This window comes from Rhinolophus sinicus, chromosome 2, assembly GCF_057876585.1.
Source record: "Rhinolophus sinicus isolate RSI-liver-muscle chromosome 2, RSI-T2T, whole genome shotgun sequence".
Taxonomy (NCBI): domain Eukaryota; kingdom Metazoa; phylum Chordata; class Mammalia; order Chiroptera; family Rhinolophidae; genus Rhinolophus; species Rhinolophus sinicus.
In genome coordinates, this window is record NC_142502.1 from 177338239 (window position 1) to 177356172 (window position 17934).

Sequence of the window (17934 nt, forward strand, 5' to 3'; positions counted from 1 at the left end):
AGTCAGTATTTATAGACAAAACAGTCTAAACTGTGTTGTTTATGTTTTCTCGAGGCCAGAAGAATTTGCTGAAGGCAAAGTTGGTTGTTTTGACCATACATTTCCATATTTCACAGGAAGATGTTGATACAGTTTCATTCTAGAATAAACTACAAGCCTATTAGAACAAAATTATTGTTTTGTATGTTTACTATTTTTTCTCAGCCTACCAAACCTACTATCATTTGAATGAAAAGTGTGAAAATGAAAAAGAAACAGCAAAAACTATTTAGCTCTTACTCTAGAATTTGATCAATGACTCTAATTTTCTTGAAAATGGTGTTATTTCACTAAAACATTAAAGCCTTTCGATTATTATTTATTGCGCCTCAAAACAACACATTGCTATGTTGTATTTGTGTCCTTTCTCACGGTCATTTCAAGTAAAATTAGCTCCATGAAATCACTAGTCATGCTGGGTAGTAGCCAAACATACATTCCCAGTGGATCTAACTTGATCCCTGCCCTCTGATACACACTGAGTCTGTAAAATATTGGGGAGCCAAGGAAGATGACAGGACTATCATTAGAGAATTCTGCTTTACCTTTGCTGGAATTCATCAGAAGATCAAAGGCAATAAAGTATTTATTTATTTTTAATCAATAAGTACTTATTGGGCGGCTGACTGGTACCCAGGAATGTGTGTAAGCTTTAGGGATATAGCAATGATCCTTGCCCTATAGAGCTCCGAGTCTAGCAGGGGTGACAGGTAATTAAATAAGAAGTTACAGTGTAGTGTAAGTGCTATGAGGGGAAGTACAGGGTGTCATAGTAGCATGTGTCATAGGGTGTCATAAGGTGACATATAGTAGGGTGTCAAGTATAGGGTGCCAGGAAACTGAACATTCTCTGGTTCTCAAACCAATGGATGCCAATAGGTATGTTCAATGTACTGTTAGGAACAAAAGGGAAGAATTCATTTTTCAGACTCCATAGTATGGGCTCAAAAAATATTTACTGGATAAACAAGAGAATAGATGCAGAGGCTTTCAGTCAAGGCAAAGGCAGTCTCCTTGGGTCACTGGTAACAATGCCTGGGGTTGGCCCAATACTACGTAATGACTTGGCCCAGAATACAGCAGAACAGTGAATGTTAAGCTCTTGGGGAAGGCTGGGACCGTCGGGTAAAAGACCTCACCAGAACAACTAGAGATGGAAAGTCAGTATCCCATCTTTATCATTCCCTGGAAACCGGCGCCTACACAGCTGACCCCTCAGGGTCTCCTGTGGTTCTATAACTCAGGATTGGGAGACTGTCAGCTGCACTCACAAATAGGTTATCCAAACAAACCAAACGTGTCTTCCTTACATTTTATCGAATTCCCACTTACATTTGATTTCCCCAAAACAAAGATGCCTTGGAATCCTGAAAAGGATCCACTTCCTGTACAAATATCTGGAAAACCTGTCAGTGCTGTGATACTTTTTATAATCTCCAAATCAGCTAGGCCCTCAGTATAAAGCTGTTGTATAATGGATTTGAGATTTGTAGTTTCTAGACTTTACTTGGCAAAAGAACTTGTATCTTTGCCAAACCATCTAGCAAGTGTTCACAACACTTCAATCTATCATGTATTACGTTTAATAAGGTATGTGCTTCCACAGCTACCCCACTAGGCTGATTGGAGCTTGTCACCTACTGGGTGGTTGCCATCACTCTTTTTCCAATGAGAGAGAAATGCTCATGTAATAGCAAGAGAGATAGAGAACCTCTGTCCCAGCAGTGAGTTTCTGTTTCTTTGAGGACATTTCAAAGATGGCTCCGAGAGGCTGTGACCTAGAGGTGCAGGGCAATTGAAAACTCAGTTGAATGGAGTACAAAAATGGACTATGCACCAAATGTTACAAGAGCTTTACCTCTTCTCCAGCCCAGTGAAAATTAGAGCCAAGAGCTCAGAGATGTTCAAGAGATCATTTGGTTCAGCTTGAAGTACCTACACAAACACAACTTTATTTCAGCTTTATAGATAGGGTGCAGGGAAAGAGAGCTCAGGGTGAGACAGAAAATCAACATAATGTTTGCGTCTAGAAACCCAATCCCTTGCCTGCCAATGGTCATCACCAGAGCTCTCAAACTTTTTCGACTAAATCTCTTTAATTCCAGAAGAAGGTATACACATACCCCAAGGGAAGGGGTTGTAACTTTAGTTGCTGATGACGAGCATGAAATTTCTTTGAACTCACATGTTGCAATTTTTTTAAATTTTGTAAATGTTGTGTTCGACTCAATGAAGCATCTATTGGGATAAATGTAATTTTCCCCAAAATCATTAGCCAGAATTGATGCTTCAAGAAGATGCCATGTTTGTTCCGTATCTTCATATAGCCCAGGGCTATGGACACTCAAGTTCAAGAAACATGCCCTGCTTCATGAGAACACAGTTGCTGGTTCTCTGACTTCCTTTAATCCATCCTAGCAGAGTCTTGTTATACAAATGTCATTTTGCCACATAAGCCATCTAGACCCATCTCCTGAGATGCATTACTGGTGGAACAAGATAAGAACCACCCTCTTCACACAGCTTTTGCTTTTTAAGCTCAGTCGTCCAGACTGCAAAGTTATTCCCCAGGTCTAGGCCTGGCCTAGCTCTCGCTTGGCCTAGAAGAAGAAAAAAGTCAGTATGCCCTCTGAAATCTGTCTAGGTAATTTTGGGTGCTCACCTTTCACATGTGTGCGTAGCATAGGAAGCTCAGAGTAACTCTGTGACTTGGTCAGGAGCACAGAACCAGGAGGTTATTCGGGATCCTGATTTCATTTTCTAACTCAGAGCTTCTTCTCCTGGGCAAAGTAATATTCTATAGTAGGAATCAAATTCCTTCTTCTAATAGCAATCCATCTGTCTTTTTAAATGTATTTTAATACAAATCATACCCAGACATCTGGAAGAAGAATTACTTAGGTACAAACTGTTGGACAAAAGAAAAAGGCGTAGTGATAAGTTAAGCCATGAATACCATGTGCAAACCTTACGTTAAGGCCCAAGAGTTGTTACTGTAATTTCGGAAGGTTGTGCATTGTACAGACACCACGGACTCACCCCTGTAAAATCAGGCAGTCCTTCCTATGCAGGAGCACTCCAGGACACTACACTTGTAGGGGTTAATTTTATGTGTCAACTTGCCTGGGCCACAGGGTGCCCAAGTATTTGTTTAAACATGATTTCTACGTACATCTGTGGGAGTGTTTCTGCATGAGATTAACATTTGAATCTGTAGACTGAATAAAGCAGATTGTCCTCCCCCTGTGTTGGGTCTCATCTAATCTGTTGAAGGACTGAATAGAATAAAAAGGCTGAGTAAGAAAGAATTCTCTTTCTCTGCTTGACTGTCTTCAAGCTGGGCCATCAGTCTCATCCTGCTTCACACTCAGACCCGGACCGGAATTTACACCAATGGGGCTCTCCTGGATCTCTAGCTTGCTGACTACAGATCTGGGGACCTCACAGCCGCCATAATCATGTAAGCAAATCCATATATATATACTCTATGTAGAGCATACACACATACCACATACTCTATAATATACGCACACAATTATATGTAATTGGCTGTGCTTCTCTGGAAAACCCTAAGGACACACTACCCCACTGCGGCCACTGGAACTAGAGGTGCCCAGAAATGACTCGTGGCCACTGACATCACTGTTATTGTTCCAGTTGCAATTATACAGTCAATGTCCTTTTTCTCTCATTTTGAAATGTTTCTTTTAAAATGGCAGTACGTTCTCAGTCTGTGCTGTCTCTTATGACTGTTGAATGACTGAGTTTCATGGTATGTCTATTACTAATATGCTTGGATCCCACAGAGAAATTTACATATGTTTCTTAAGTTTAATAAAATACTATGCATATGCTTTTTTTATGTTTTTGGCAAGGTTTCCATCACACTGGCTTGGTGCAGTTTATGCATTTTTCTATTTTTTATTTTAATATAGGCTTTACTGCTTGGGATTTCTATTAGTAATGCTGGAGGACTTGGAGCAGACTTTCAGAAGTAAGAGTTGTTATTTAAACCCTTCCACAATGCATAATTAAATGCGTGGCAGTGAAGGGTGATATAGTACTTCAATAGACAAGGCCAATTACCATGGCAACTTTAAGGAAAAGAGTTGGCATTCTAACCCTGGCACTGGGGCATCAGAGGTCAGATAGTTACCATCCTTCCACATTTATAGCAACGCCCAGGAGGCCACATGATCTAATAAAGGTGGCAATGGCTATGGGGCTATCTCTCCAAGGGACCCATTCCAACATTAAAAATAAAGCAATGCCCCCAAATAACTTTGGAGATAGCAAAGCTCCCACAGATTATGAGGGGGCCACCGATGTCCCCAAGCATACCCCATGAGCAGCAGCTCTTTGACTGCTGGCGGAAGGGGACTTTGTCTCAGCTCCCTGCCATCAGCCTGCCTTCCCTTTGCTCCATCCAGGAGATTTTTCTGCTGCCATGAGCCCAGCACACACCCCTACTGGAGCTGTGGTTGCCCACCCAAGCCTATTGGAGCAGGCTGGGCCCACGTCCCAAATTACCCCTCTCTCTTCTTTTTTGCATTCTATACCAAAGACCCAGAAGGAAAACATCACCTTCGCATTCTGCCCCACGTAGTCTATGACCATGAAAACCTCACTGTGTTTCTGCCACACAGGCTTCTCCTGATACCAAGCCCTGAGCCCACGTCAGATCACACAGCCATGTAGTAAGTCCCTACTGTACCAGGCCCTGCCCCATGTGCCAGGGATGCACAGGGTACTGAGACCAAGTGCCTGCCTTGGAAAGGAAATAGGACAGAAGCAGATCATTTCCATGTGATGGCGTGGGTGCTAGGACGCACACGGTGCTGAAAGCTTAGACCAGGGTCACTACTTCAGTCGAGAGCTCGGAAAGGACTTTCTGGACAGCACAAACCCTGACCTGAGCCCTGAAGGAAATTTAAAATGTTAATGAGGCAAGTGGAAGGCTTCTTTAACTCTCTCACAGAGGACCATCTCCAAATTATAATGTGCTTTGCCCAAAATAGCCAGTGATATAAACTCCAGGTCCCCAAGCCACGGGCACAGTGTCCCTGTTCCTGGAATCAGCGGTGGTCAGGACCACCCCAGGACAATCCAGGGAATCACCTGCATGCGGAAGCTACACCCACAGTCTCCCGCCCTGTTCTTCATCCACGTGTTCTGGATACTCAGCCTCCAGCATTTCATAGGGGCACAGTGTTCCCTCCACATCCAACGTGACGAGGCTTAAAAGTGCCTTCTCCCTTTGCGGGGAACGCGGACATACTGAGCCAATGTCTAGCTACCTCGGAGGAATTTCTAGAAACACAAAATCAAGGAGATTCAAGTGTCCTGATTATGAGGGAGTTATTTTCCAATCTTTAGTGAATGGTTCCTGCATCCAATTTAGGTTTTCAATCCCACAGCCTAACTCTTCATGGGAAGACAGAGAAAGAGCCTCAATTTCCAGGTTTATAAATGTTGAAAATTGGATAGTCTCACTGAAATTGTGGGGAGCACTTATGTGTTCATTAAATGTGATTGCTGTAATAAGGGTATATACCGAAACCTCCTTTAACCAACCATTTAAGAGAAAACTTAGGCTCCAATAAAGCCCCATAGGACAGCATTAAGACACAGGTGTTTTGTGTGTGTTTTTTATCCCCTTTTCCTTTTTAGCAAACCAATTACAGTGCAGGAGTGGGTGAAACACCTCAAGGAATAGTGTATAAGATCATATAGTAATTGGGCCAATTTACAATAGGTAACTGAGAAATGCTTGAAATTGTCATTTCTCCTGGTTAGGGCTGAATAGGAAAGGATGTGATTAATAAATAGTTTAAGCAGCAAACAGAAGGTACTTACAATGCGTGGATGCTCTGGGGAGATGAGGTATTGAGAAAATCATTACGATAAAGTGCAGGCAGTCCTTAAGCTTAAAGAGGCTGAAACAACTTTTCAAAACATCACATTAGAGGGATATTTGGGCTGCAATTGCCTATTAAGATTTTCTTTAAGTGGCCATTCAATTATAAGGTCAAACTCTAGGTGAGCTAAGGTGAGCTGAAATCAAAGAGAATTTTTTCAGGGTGGGGGAAAATCCAGGGTCTCAGAGCCAGGACCAGACCTTTGGCCTCTCCTCCCAGAAGACAGTACTGGGCATCGCCTCAGCAGCCTGTTGACATAATCCCTGCTCTGCGATTCCATAACCCGGGAGGGAGCAGGGGCATCACTGAGGCATCACCTGACCCATGATGGACAGCTTCAGAATGTCTCTTGATATTATCTACTCTGGACAAAACCTCGGGCTCCCAGGGGCCTGCTTTTACACAGCTGTTCAGAAGACACACCCAGTACTGTACGGATGCCATTCTTCAAGCAGGAGGGTAAATATTTGGAAGAGACAGACCTCTGGGATTTAGAAACTAGGCACTTCCGATGACTTTGGGAATGTTGTGAAGTTGAAGGGTAAGTGTATGTTGCACTCCTGCAGTCACTCTCTCCACCTGTTTCAACCTGAAACAATCTCTGTAGGGGACATCAGTTGCTTTTAACTACCTTCCCCCTTCTTCTGGAAACAGCAATCACTTCCACTGGAGGACCGCCTCTTTCCCACTGCAGACAGCTCTGAAGGGGCTCCCACCCTCCCTCTCCCCACCTACAGGAAAGTCAAATAACACAGGTGTCATCCAATGCGATACCCCTGTCCCTCAGATACCATAACCCAAGTTACACCCATCAGAAGCTTTCCTCAGGTTTTATATTTGAATGCCTCTTGTCAAATGAGTCACAAAGCTGAGACGATGGCAGCCCACAGTTGACTGTGGAACTCCTCTCCCCCCCACCGCTACATTGCAGAAGTCTGTCTGCAGTGGGAGAGAGAGTCCGAATGAGTCCCCTCCTCCCTGTCTCCTTCCTCCTCTCCTGTGCTTCTCCCCCTCAGAGTTTTGCCCTCAGATCACTGTCTGAGAATGCCCACTATGTTCACCCAATCATTTATAAGAGTGCTAACTGCCCTAGCTAGACTCAGGTGTGAGCCCACACCAAAAAGAAGCACAGCAGGTCCTTGAAGAGTGACGTTTTGTTCAATGTCATTTCGTTATAACATTGATGAGATACTAGAGGAACTTAACTCTTATTTGTATCAGTTACCCTGTGGTTTCATTATATGTCATCTTGCTTAAAGTCACAGAATCTATCGATGACGTTAACTGAGAACTCACTGTATAGCAAAGGAAGGTGAACATGATAGAGAGATTAGAAACCATGCAATTTGGGAAGTGATCCCAGGCATGGAGGACACTCACCCTCAAGTAGAGAAGACTCTGCAAGATAGGAAGATTGAAAGTGGGTGTCTTCAGTTCCATCATGTTCTAGTGGGTTCAGAAAATAGAATAAAATCCAATGTGTTGAAAGTACAAAGAGATAGTTGTGTGTTTTGTTTTTCTTTAACAATATAGGTAGAGACAGATTATTCTAATGTGGAAAGTTCTTTCCAGGAAAGATAGTGAGTTCCCTGTTGATGGACATATTCATATACTGGACGTTAGCAAGGATATTTTTTGAGAGATTTTCACATTGCAGCATAAGAAGAAATCACTGGTCATAGATTCTGTAATTTAAGGAAGAATCAAAGTAATGGCTGTAAACACGGCGCTACATGACAAGTATGTTTTATGAAGGTCCCCACTCCTCCTAGTGAAAGCAGAGGATACCAACGGGCAGCCATTCCTCACAAGGAACACATCAGACTAAACCCTAGTGGTTCTCTCATGCCTCTCTATGGGCTATAAGTCTAGCTAGAGATGTCAGACATGTTGGGCAAGCAGCTCAGGGTGAATTAGAGGACAGAGCACCTATAGATCAACCCCCAAAGTCCCTCTGGATCAGAACCATGAAAGGCCTTATGAACAAGTAACCAGGGCAACCAGAAACACTATATGCACTTTATGATGTTAGGGACCCTAAAAGGCCTGTCCTCTGCTGGACTTCTTCTCCACTCATTACAGATTCCTGAAATTCTACCACTGAGGTTTACCTTTTGTCATAAAGCTCTGATCACTGTTGAGAGAGAAAGAGAGAGAGGTATATCTTGGGATGAAATCACAAACAACTCAGTAGAAATGAAGAACTACAGGGCAGAAGAGCTCGTGGCAAAGGGGGAGCAGCCTCTCTTCCTCCCTACCCCATTGCTCTAGATCAGGTCTCAGGGTCTCTAACAACCTTTCTGCATCAGCTTCCTGAGCTAATTCCCCAGAATCTCACTTTCAAATCCACCCCCCACACTATGACCAGAATGAATGATCTTTCAAAAATCAAGACAACATTACCCACCATCACTTAAACTCTCCAATGTCTCCTCACTGACTTCAGAACACAGTGTGTGTACTTCAGCAGCACCTCACCGGTCCTCAATAACTGAGCCATAACTATCTACCTTCAATTCTAGCCACTCCTGCCTCACACGGAGTCCCGCGGCATTCTCCATATTCTCCTCGTCATTTCTCAACTCCTTGCCTTGGTTTCAGTTGTTGTCTCTACCGAAAACATCTTTCTTAATCTTGTTTGTATGAATAATTCTTATTCACTCTTCAAGGTTCAGGTCAGACATCACAATCTCAGAGTCTTTCTTGGTTCCCTGCTCTCTCAACCCTGCCACCCTTAACCAAAAACAAAGTGGCATCTCCAAAGGGACAAAGTGGCATGGGTCCAGAAGCAGGGTGAAAGAATAGTAGAAAAGGGTGCTGACAAGTACTACGTGCTTTTCATGCTCAGGACACATGTCGGGCCCCTTATGTTTAACTCTTACCAATCACATGGCCACAGCCTAAGCCAGTTGGTACCAGACCCTCTCAGGGCCCATGGTTCAATGAGGACCCTTAGAAATGTGTTCTTTTGGGAGAGAGGCTCACGTGAGATTCTAGAAACTACTTCATTCTCCAGCTTTTGCAGCCATCCCAACACCGTGGCAGAAACCACTACCACAGGTTGATTGGCTGCTGCCAAGGGAGCCTGGTGCTCAGAGAACTGAGGCCAGGGCACACAGCACACAATGAGTTTCGGCAGAGCTGCACCCCACCCCAGTGACTCCAAGCAAGAAAGGAAATGCCCTGGGCAGGCCAGCTCCAGGGAGGAAATGCACCACAGGCGTTGCTGAGCCACACCAGTCTTGAATTGACAGCACAAACTAGTGGGCTATAAAAGTCAAGAAATCAAAAAATAGAATAAAAGTATTTCTTTACTCATTCCATAAGAGGTATTGGGCATCCATTCTGTGCTTAAAGCTGGAAGCTGGAGGCTGGGGCAGGAGTCATGCGAGCTTAATGCATCCGAAGTGCCCCAGCCCCTTAGGAGACAACAGTAGAGGTAGAGGTGATATTGTCCTTGTGGTTTGCACTTGAGTCCACAAGGCCAGGCATCCGTGAAACCCCAAACACTGATAAAAGCAAGTCCTAGTCCTTGACCAGGGTTTATGGATGTATGGGGTGTGGGTACATGGTGTATGGTACATGGTGTATGGTGTATGGGGTATGGTGCATGGTACATGGTGTATGGTGCATGGTGTATGGTGTATGGTGTATGGTGCATGGTGTATGGTGTATGGTGTATGGTGTATGGTGTATGGGGTATGGTGCATGGTACATGGTGTATGGTGTATGGTGTACGGGTGTGTGAGTGTTGGCTTCAACTGCAAAGAAGGATTAGGGAGGGGCCCACTAACTCCCTCACAGTCACCACAACAGAAAAATTAGGATCTGGTGAGAGATGCTGGGACCACGGGAGCGTAAGACAGAAAAAAAGCAGGGGTGGGGGGAGAGCAGGATTACTGTGGTGCAATATGAAGATTATTTTGTTTTAAAAAGAAAAAGAGAAAAATGCATTAATACCAGATGTTTGACAGCCAGAATCCATTGCATGTCTCCCATAGATGACGATGTGAACCCAGGCTTTGGATGTGGATTGATTATCAAGCCGTTTTCATTATGACTTCACTGTACAAATTTTAAAGCAAGCTTTCTTTAAATTCAATAAATGTAATGTTTAAAAATGAAAGACCTTTCATAAAATGAACTCAGGTTAAACCAGGTTCTTAGAGTCATTACAATCACTGTCATAAAAATGAATTAAGAAGGTTGTTCTGGTCTCCAATTTAATAACATTTTTGACCGCCTTGTAAATTGTGTGATATATGGTAATATGGCATCCAGTCTGTGATTGGCTTGTTCCTCCAACCCTTCCTCATAAATTAATGTCATCAGGAACACAGAAAAGTTCTGTCCTACTTTCCCTGGGTCTTTCTTAAATAGCTATTAACCCTTGCTTGCCACCAAGACAGTATTAATGTATCAACAACAAAAAACAAACAAAAAAAAAAAACTATGATAATTAAAAGATTCAAGAATATTGCTAATAATCTATGTGACTAGTTGCAAATATTTAACATTGGAAATACCTGTTTTCTTCTCAAATAAGCAAAAGGAAAGGTTTTTAGTATCTCTTCCATACACGAGACTCCATAGAGGTTCATAGTTATGTGGAGTTCCAAATATCATGCAGGAAAGAATTCCATGGATATGGATTTCATGGATTTGTTCTAATCAGTTAATAGTAAGGGAGACAGATCATTAAAGCAGCGATTCCAACATTTTGCTGTGATGGAGGAGTAGGGAGAGTTAGAGAGGACATTGGATGGCAACAAATCCAGTTTTTGTGAGGTCAGAAAAAGCTTCTCAGAAGTTATGTCTAAACTGAGATAGGGCAGAGGAGTCACCCAGCAAAAATGTATGCACTGGGAAAGGGGCAGAAGAAATGTATCCTTGGAGGTAAAGAAAACAATATGTGGGAATGAGCATTGCTTATCTGGAGAACCAAGTGGGGGTTAGAATGGCCAAAGCATAGACTGCAAGAGGGAGAAATTATGAAAGATATGACTACAGAGGAATAAAAGAGTCACCCCAAAAAAAATTCACGTAAACCATTTGCTTTGATTTTATCTTAAGAGCAATTTCCGAGCAGGAGAGTTTTCTGAGCAGGAGAGATATGCTTAGATTTGCTTTCTTTAAGGCTCTCTCTGGCTCTAGTAAGTAGTAAGAATCAGTTTATATGAGGAAATCTGGAGGTCTGGACGTCGGTTAGAAGGAAGCCTGCGGTGGTAATCTGGGTAACAAATGATGGTCACCTGGACTTGGGACAGTACAGTGAAAATGGGGATAGATTATTAGATTTGAGGAGTAGTTAGGAGGTAGAAGCAATAGGATTCGATAATTGAGTGGATGTGACAAGTGATGGAGAAAAAGCAGTCAGTGACGATACGCATATTTCTGGCTGGAGCAAATGGATGTAGGGGGGGTCGTTCTCTGAGATGAGAAGCACTAGGGGATGCACTGGTGAGGGAGTTAGGAGCTCAGTGCTGCCTGGATTGCTTGAGACACCTGTGGAATTTCCAAGGGGAGATGTTTAGTCGACAGTGAAATATATGAACCCAAAGCTTAAGAAAGATCCGGGCTTCTGGGGCAACTTGCTTCTCAGAACTACGTAGTCATAAGTAGATGGGTGCACTGAGGCAGTGTGCAATCAGGGTTCCGCCACACAGAAATAGAACTGTCCTGTCACAAAGAGGGGAAGTTCACATTCAGTGCTGGGAACCAGGAATTGTTCAGGGAGGTGCTAATATTTGATTGAAAACCTTAAAGACAGGTTGCCTTTTGGTTGTTAAGAGAAAAAGTGGGCTGTTGGAAGCTGAGGGTGCCTAAGCAAAAGCACAGAGTGAGAAAAATTGATGGCACTACAGGGAATTATGAATATTTACATTTGGCTAAGGTTGAAGGTCTGTTTGTGGGTAAACAGGAGGAAATATAGCTGGAAAAAAGGAGTTTAGTGAAAGGCAGGAAGAATGGACCTTCATCCTGTGAAATGGATTCTTCAGAGGTATTTGAACTGGGGAATGACAGTCTTTATACATTTCACAGACCACTTCTCATCTCGCTGAGCCTTTATGAAGAAAGTAGGATTCGAAAGGTACCGGCACAAGATGGAAGGTTCTGGACTCGGACAGCTCTGGGTTATAATCCTAGCTTCGGTATTTGGAAACTATGTGATCTTGCTGAGTTAGTTCCTGCTTCATTGGGTGTAAAGTGGGCAGTACAATACCCACTTCTCATGAGTGCCGAGAACTTGAAAGATCATATTTAAGCCAGTCAGTATATTGGAGACAATTCCCACCTGAAGAACTGCTGCTGGAGTGGTGAGGGTTGAGGTAGTTGAAGTCTGTTTGTCGTCTGCTCCTCCACCAGGCCGGCCCCTCAGAAGTAGGATATAGTAATAACAGCAACCATTTCACCTGGAGAGGGGCCTGTCCCGGTGGGGAGGAGCCACGTCCCTTCTCAAAACAAATACAACACGACTATCTCCCTCTAGGCAGGAGAGAAGCCTCAGGACTCGGAAGGAGAGCCGCAATTGCTCATCAGCTCACCCCTGTGTTTCCACACACACCTGTAGGAAAACAGCAGTGGGCTACACATCAGTGCCTGGAGCCCCAGCATCCAGGTAGCTTCCAAAGGCTCAGCTTCCAGAGTAATATGAATCCAACTTTGGGACAGGACCCAGAAGTGGACATTTAAATAAGCCACCCAAACTTCTCCTCCAGGATGTACCCTGATGTCAAAATTGAACGTGGAAGACTCAGGCAGCAAAGCTTTGTGGCACATCAGAGATTCTGTCTACCCTACCTGCAAGGGGTTAACGAGTACACTGTGATGGAGAGGTTTGACACAATAGGGATTTAAGCATGACGTTTTATTTCTTAGAGGTCGATGCTAAACTATGCTTCTTGAGATCTTAATTAAGAAGGTGTCTATTCAAACTAGAATCGGATATTCCAAGCAGAAGAACTCTATCTTTGCAACAGGGGAAAAAAAAGTAACCACAAGCACCATACATTAACTGTCAGGGTCTGCAAAGGGCCTGAGATGTTACCTTACTTGCAAGCTAACAAGTGAACTTGCCACAATTTCATGGATGCTTTCTTGAGTTAGAAACAAAAGACTTTGTTGCAATAAAAGCAGTAGCCAGAGAATCAGCACAATCACAGAGCCCAGATTCCCTCAGGAGCAGAGCATACATCTCCGTAGATGGATGCACAGGAAGTGAGCCTGGGGAAGCCATAGCTTTACAACAGTGTGTAAGAAAACCCGCTCTCTAAAAAAACACCTTAAAAAATGGTCCAGATAAAGAGTGGTCAGTGCCTTGCAATCCTGGCATACCCAGCAAGACATAGGGGAGCACAGGAGCACCATAAAACAGTGTCTCTCCACACGAAGCCTTATACCACTGGGCTGTCCTCTAGCTGTCTAACTCAGCATCCCAATGCATTCTCTCTCCTTTGAAACCAGAGTCTTATTCTGAAGACTAAGGGCAGGCGGAGAGCGGGCTTAAGGCTCACCTGTATGATGCCATTCTGAAGTTGCCTTTATTTAATCAGTCTCCTTAATGACTCCTCAGTATCTATGATATGATAACTAAGGGTCACACACACACACACACACACACACACACACACACACACAATGGAGGGAGAGAGAGAAATGATTTAGCTCCTCTTCAAAACTGTCCCTGGCTTTATAATGCTGAAATCAGAATATTCCAGCCCTGGGGAAGAAACTTCTAATTCTCAAGTTCACAATCTGCCACATAAATCATAGTAATACGGTAAGCTGTAATAAGAACAGCCACACATGTGGAGTTCGATTAAGTCTTTTGTTCTCCCTCGGGAAAGGAAAAAAGGCTTCTTTACATGATAGGGCAATATCAAATTACCTGCTAATTTTTAATATTGCACATCTTAAAGTCATATCTTGGGTTGTTTGGTGGTGAAGAACTGAACTGATGAGTAATTTAGAATGGTATCTTAGCACTTCCTCCTGCATATAAAAGAAATGTAATCTGACTTAATTGTATGTTGCCATAACATTAAGAAAGCCCCCAAGGGCTATCTGGGACATGCCTGGCTTAATGAAAAGTCAAAGGACATTACTTGAATTTATATGAACTCCGTTTTCATGCTTGCACTGCATGTTTTTCTGGATATGGTGCTGGCCTCCCTCTCCTGAGAGTGTTGAGTGCACAGCAGTGGCTGCGGTGGTTCCCCTAGACTTAAAGAGCTAATTAACTGCTTATCATGATTTTCTCATTTGGAAATCAAGAGGCTTATGGAAATCCTTTGGAACCACAAGTTGGAATTCATGTAACTTCATTACTCATTGAAGTCGAAATGCGTTTGATTGTGACGGTTTTGTGTCGGTGTGGTTGTTTTCCTGGTACATCTGTAACACTGAAAGCCATGCCAGGCACGGAAACAGTGTGCCTAACTAGTAACAACAAAGTAAGTGCCTGGAGGGAAAAACATGAAGCAGAAGCGAGAATTACCAAAGCAAAGTATGCCTGTGTTTATATGAAGACAAACTGCATTCAGGGCTGGCCAGAGCATAAAGGATTAAGTCACACTTTTATGGCAAAGAACCAGATGCTGTGAAACTGATCAGATTCCATAACCTACACAAGAACTGGGAAGGGTCAGATGGTTCACATCATAAAGGTTCAACAAATGAAAAAAAGGTTGAGGGTGCGCACTGCCAAGAGAAAGGGAGGGTCAGAACACAAGCCATGAGAAAGCCATGGTCATGGACAGCTCTGCGTCCTCTTGCAGCCCCTAGATATGTGGGGCTTCTACATCCTGGCCACACAGGGCTTTTGTACCCCTGTTTCCTTTCTCAGAGGCTAACCCTGTGCTTTGCACAACTGTTGGCATGTATTGAATGAGCATTAAGCTGGAGGCCTACTCAACCTACCTTTGATGCCTCACCTCACTCTCCCCTCCCACCCCAAACATATATACTCCACATTCCAGTCTTGCTCCCATGGTCCTACCCACAGCCTTTTTCTCACTCCATTCCCTCCTCCTCTAATCCCTCTCCTTTATTCACTCTCTTCTCCTCTCTGCCCGTCTAGATATATGTTCTTCAAGACACAGCTCAAATGCCAGCTCCTCTAAGCTTTCCTCAATCTTTGACTGCCTTTTCCTTCATCAGAATTCCTTACTCCTTCATCTGTGTTCTCATGAGTTTTTATTATTACTTGTAATGTAATATGCATACTATTACTCTTTCACTCTGTTTATAGGCATGTGTACATTGCTTTCTAGCTCATTTTGGTTGAATTATTTCTTGAGCACATTACCCACGTCTTTTTTTCTTCTGTATGACTGAGCACAGTGCTTTAAATTTAGTAAATGTTTCCTAAATGTGGGCTAAAGATTAAGTTAAATTTAAGTGATCCCGGATCATTTTGGAATGGGGGAATCATTCTGAATTTCCCGGAAGACTATGGTATATAAAAATCCACAAGGAAAGTCATGCCCTACAGCTTGGTAGTTCACATGGGCTCCCCGAAATACGTGAGGACACATGAGCAGCAAACCCACCAGCCTCCTGGTCACACTGTGAAGAATGTGTTACATGTAATACAGGAGGAGGGAATTACTACATATAAGATGTGAGAAACTTAGATACCAGGCTCCGGAGGAAAAGGTTTGGGGACTCAAGGCAAGCTCTGTCAATGGCTGCAGCTCATCATCTGGGATTTCACAGTGGGCACAGAGCAGTCCATTATGGTGTTATGCAGTGACACATCTGGCCCAAAGTAAATGCTCTTTTTGCTTCTTAACTGTCACAATGTTTATTTCACTTGAACTGCCTCTTTGTGAGTTGGGGCATTTAAACCTCTTAACCTTTCCAGGTAGCAATCACAGTAAATCCCTGCTTAAGGTCTCCACGAGTGACAGAGGTGTCTTGGATTGGATAGATTAAAAGACAAAATACTCAGACAGGTGAGATCATGTCACCCAATTTCTCCAAAGACCTGTGGCTCCCCAAAATCCAAACTTTCCTTGAGATTTGTGTCTACTTGGTTCACTGACTTTCTTTAGTCAGCTTCATAAGGATGGTACTATTTAAGGAAGAAGAAGGCCTGGCAGACTCAGAGGAAGATAAGAGTGCACGGGAGTCTTGGTTGTTGATTTGAGAACATTTGAAATGAATGATGATGGAACTCAGGCAATGTAAAGATTCAAGTAAACTCCAAGTGGGTTCAAATTGATTTGAAGAGTAGAAGCTATTTACATGCCCAATAAAAGCAGAGGAAAGTTCAGCTGGGTATGGAAGTGGGGAAGAAGGAAAATCCTAACTCAGGTTCAAGGTACGAGGTTCGTCTAATGATAGTGAAGATATGGAAATTGTGGTACCGATGGGTAAATTTAAGGGACAAAAGACACAATTCCAACACTAGGATACCAAAGTTCTTAAAACCAAAGAGGAGTTTAAAAGCAAGGACAAAAAAATATTGATTCAGGTGATTAATTAATAACTGAAGAAGGAGGCAATCGCTTATGGAGGCAGTAGAGGATGGAGGTGTGGTTGTAGAAATAAAGGGGTGAACAGAAAGAATGAACCAGGATGTACAGAAAGGAGTGAAGAGATACTGGTTTATTAGGGACACTGTCACCCTGTTCAATTGCAAATATGCTTAGGTCACACTTTTAAATGATGTGTGTCATTTACCTTCATGAAGACTTTCATATTGCTTTTGATAGAAAGATTGGAGGAAATTGAGAAATAGGGGCTGTAAGTAGGCTCTGAAGTCTGAGGTAGACAGGGAGAGTTGGGGTGGGGAGGTAGGCTAGAAAGATCCTGAGTCCAAACCTTTTACCAAGGCAGGGTAGAGAGACAGCACTGAGCTGATGGGACATATTTGAAGGTAATGATGGTGGATGGAACAAACAGGGAGCAAGACATCTTCCTTGAGTCTCTATATGTTCTGTAACACAAAGGAATAAAGACCTGGTTTCCTGAACTGAGCGTATCACATTAGGACCCAACTGCTGCCTACAGATACCCCATGACAGAAGCAGAGCCTGAAGCAAAAGGCACAGCATGAAAATGTAAGATGATTCATTTTGTTGTTGTCTCTCCACCGGAATTGGGACATGAGCAGCAGCCAGGAACCACTGCTGTATCCTGACCAGTGACAGACAGAGCATGTCTTCATTACTGGGTTAGTGGCCTCAAAGAAAGATTGAGAATGGTGGTCCAACCTGCGGGCACCATTATCCTTCCAATAACTGAATAGCATTTTGATCATGACAAACTGAGCAGCCTCTGGCCCCCTTAGGGACAGTCGCTCTTCCTCAGACAACTCCAGCCAGCAGAAAGCTTCACAACCCACTGTCGGTGGCCGCTTCCCACCCACAGGCTGTTTCACAGGCTACTCAGTCCCAGACAAGGGCAAACTCTAATTTGAAACCTCATTCTGATTCGTGGTCTACTGTTTCTCTCAGAGCTGATGCTTCTCAGTTATTCCCCTCCTAAGATATCAACTTCTGACTGTTTTCCTCAAATACTAGTGAGTCTCTTCCCAATTGTGAACCTCTGGCACAAGTGACTAGTCTGAGACAACATAACTCTCCAGGCATCTCTTCTAGTTTCATCTGTACAACCAGCAATAGAGAGAAACGGGGAGAGGCTTGACCCTGTGGAAACTCCAAGTTGAGGACATGGGTTTTTTTCTACCCCACTGCTCAGGTAAAGCCTTCTGTTCCTTCTGTGATCCATTTCTACTCAACTCTGGCTACTTTCCCGACACAAACTTCTCTGCGGCATTATAAAGCAAAATGGTTCCTCGCGGCTGCATGTTGCGAGGCATTCTCCCCTGCGCCTTCATCAGTTCAAAGGTGTCTAGCAGGGCATTTTTGAAAAATCCACTTACCTTTCCTACCATTCCACCAGAGTTTTCTCTCTGCTTCTGAACTTTCTTTCCCATTAATACGGGTCCCATTACTGAGTCAAAAGCCAC

The 17934-nt window shown here is 43.4% G+C and overlaps 1 long non-coding RNA gene across 1 annotated transcript in view; it reads right to left on the bottom strand.

The window, feature by feature from the left end:
* Positions 1–7405, bottom strand: part of LOC141571812 (uncharacterized) — a 476186-nt gene extending 468781 nt beyond the window's left edge. The window contains exon 1 of the long non-coding RNA XR_012496870.2: positions 7338–7405. This is a non-coding gene — a long non-coding RNA (uncharacterized LOC141571812). The remainder of the gene's footprint in view (positions 1–7337) is intronic.
* Between the last annotated feature and the right edge of the window lie 10529 nt (positions 7406–17934).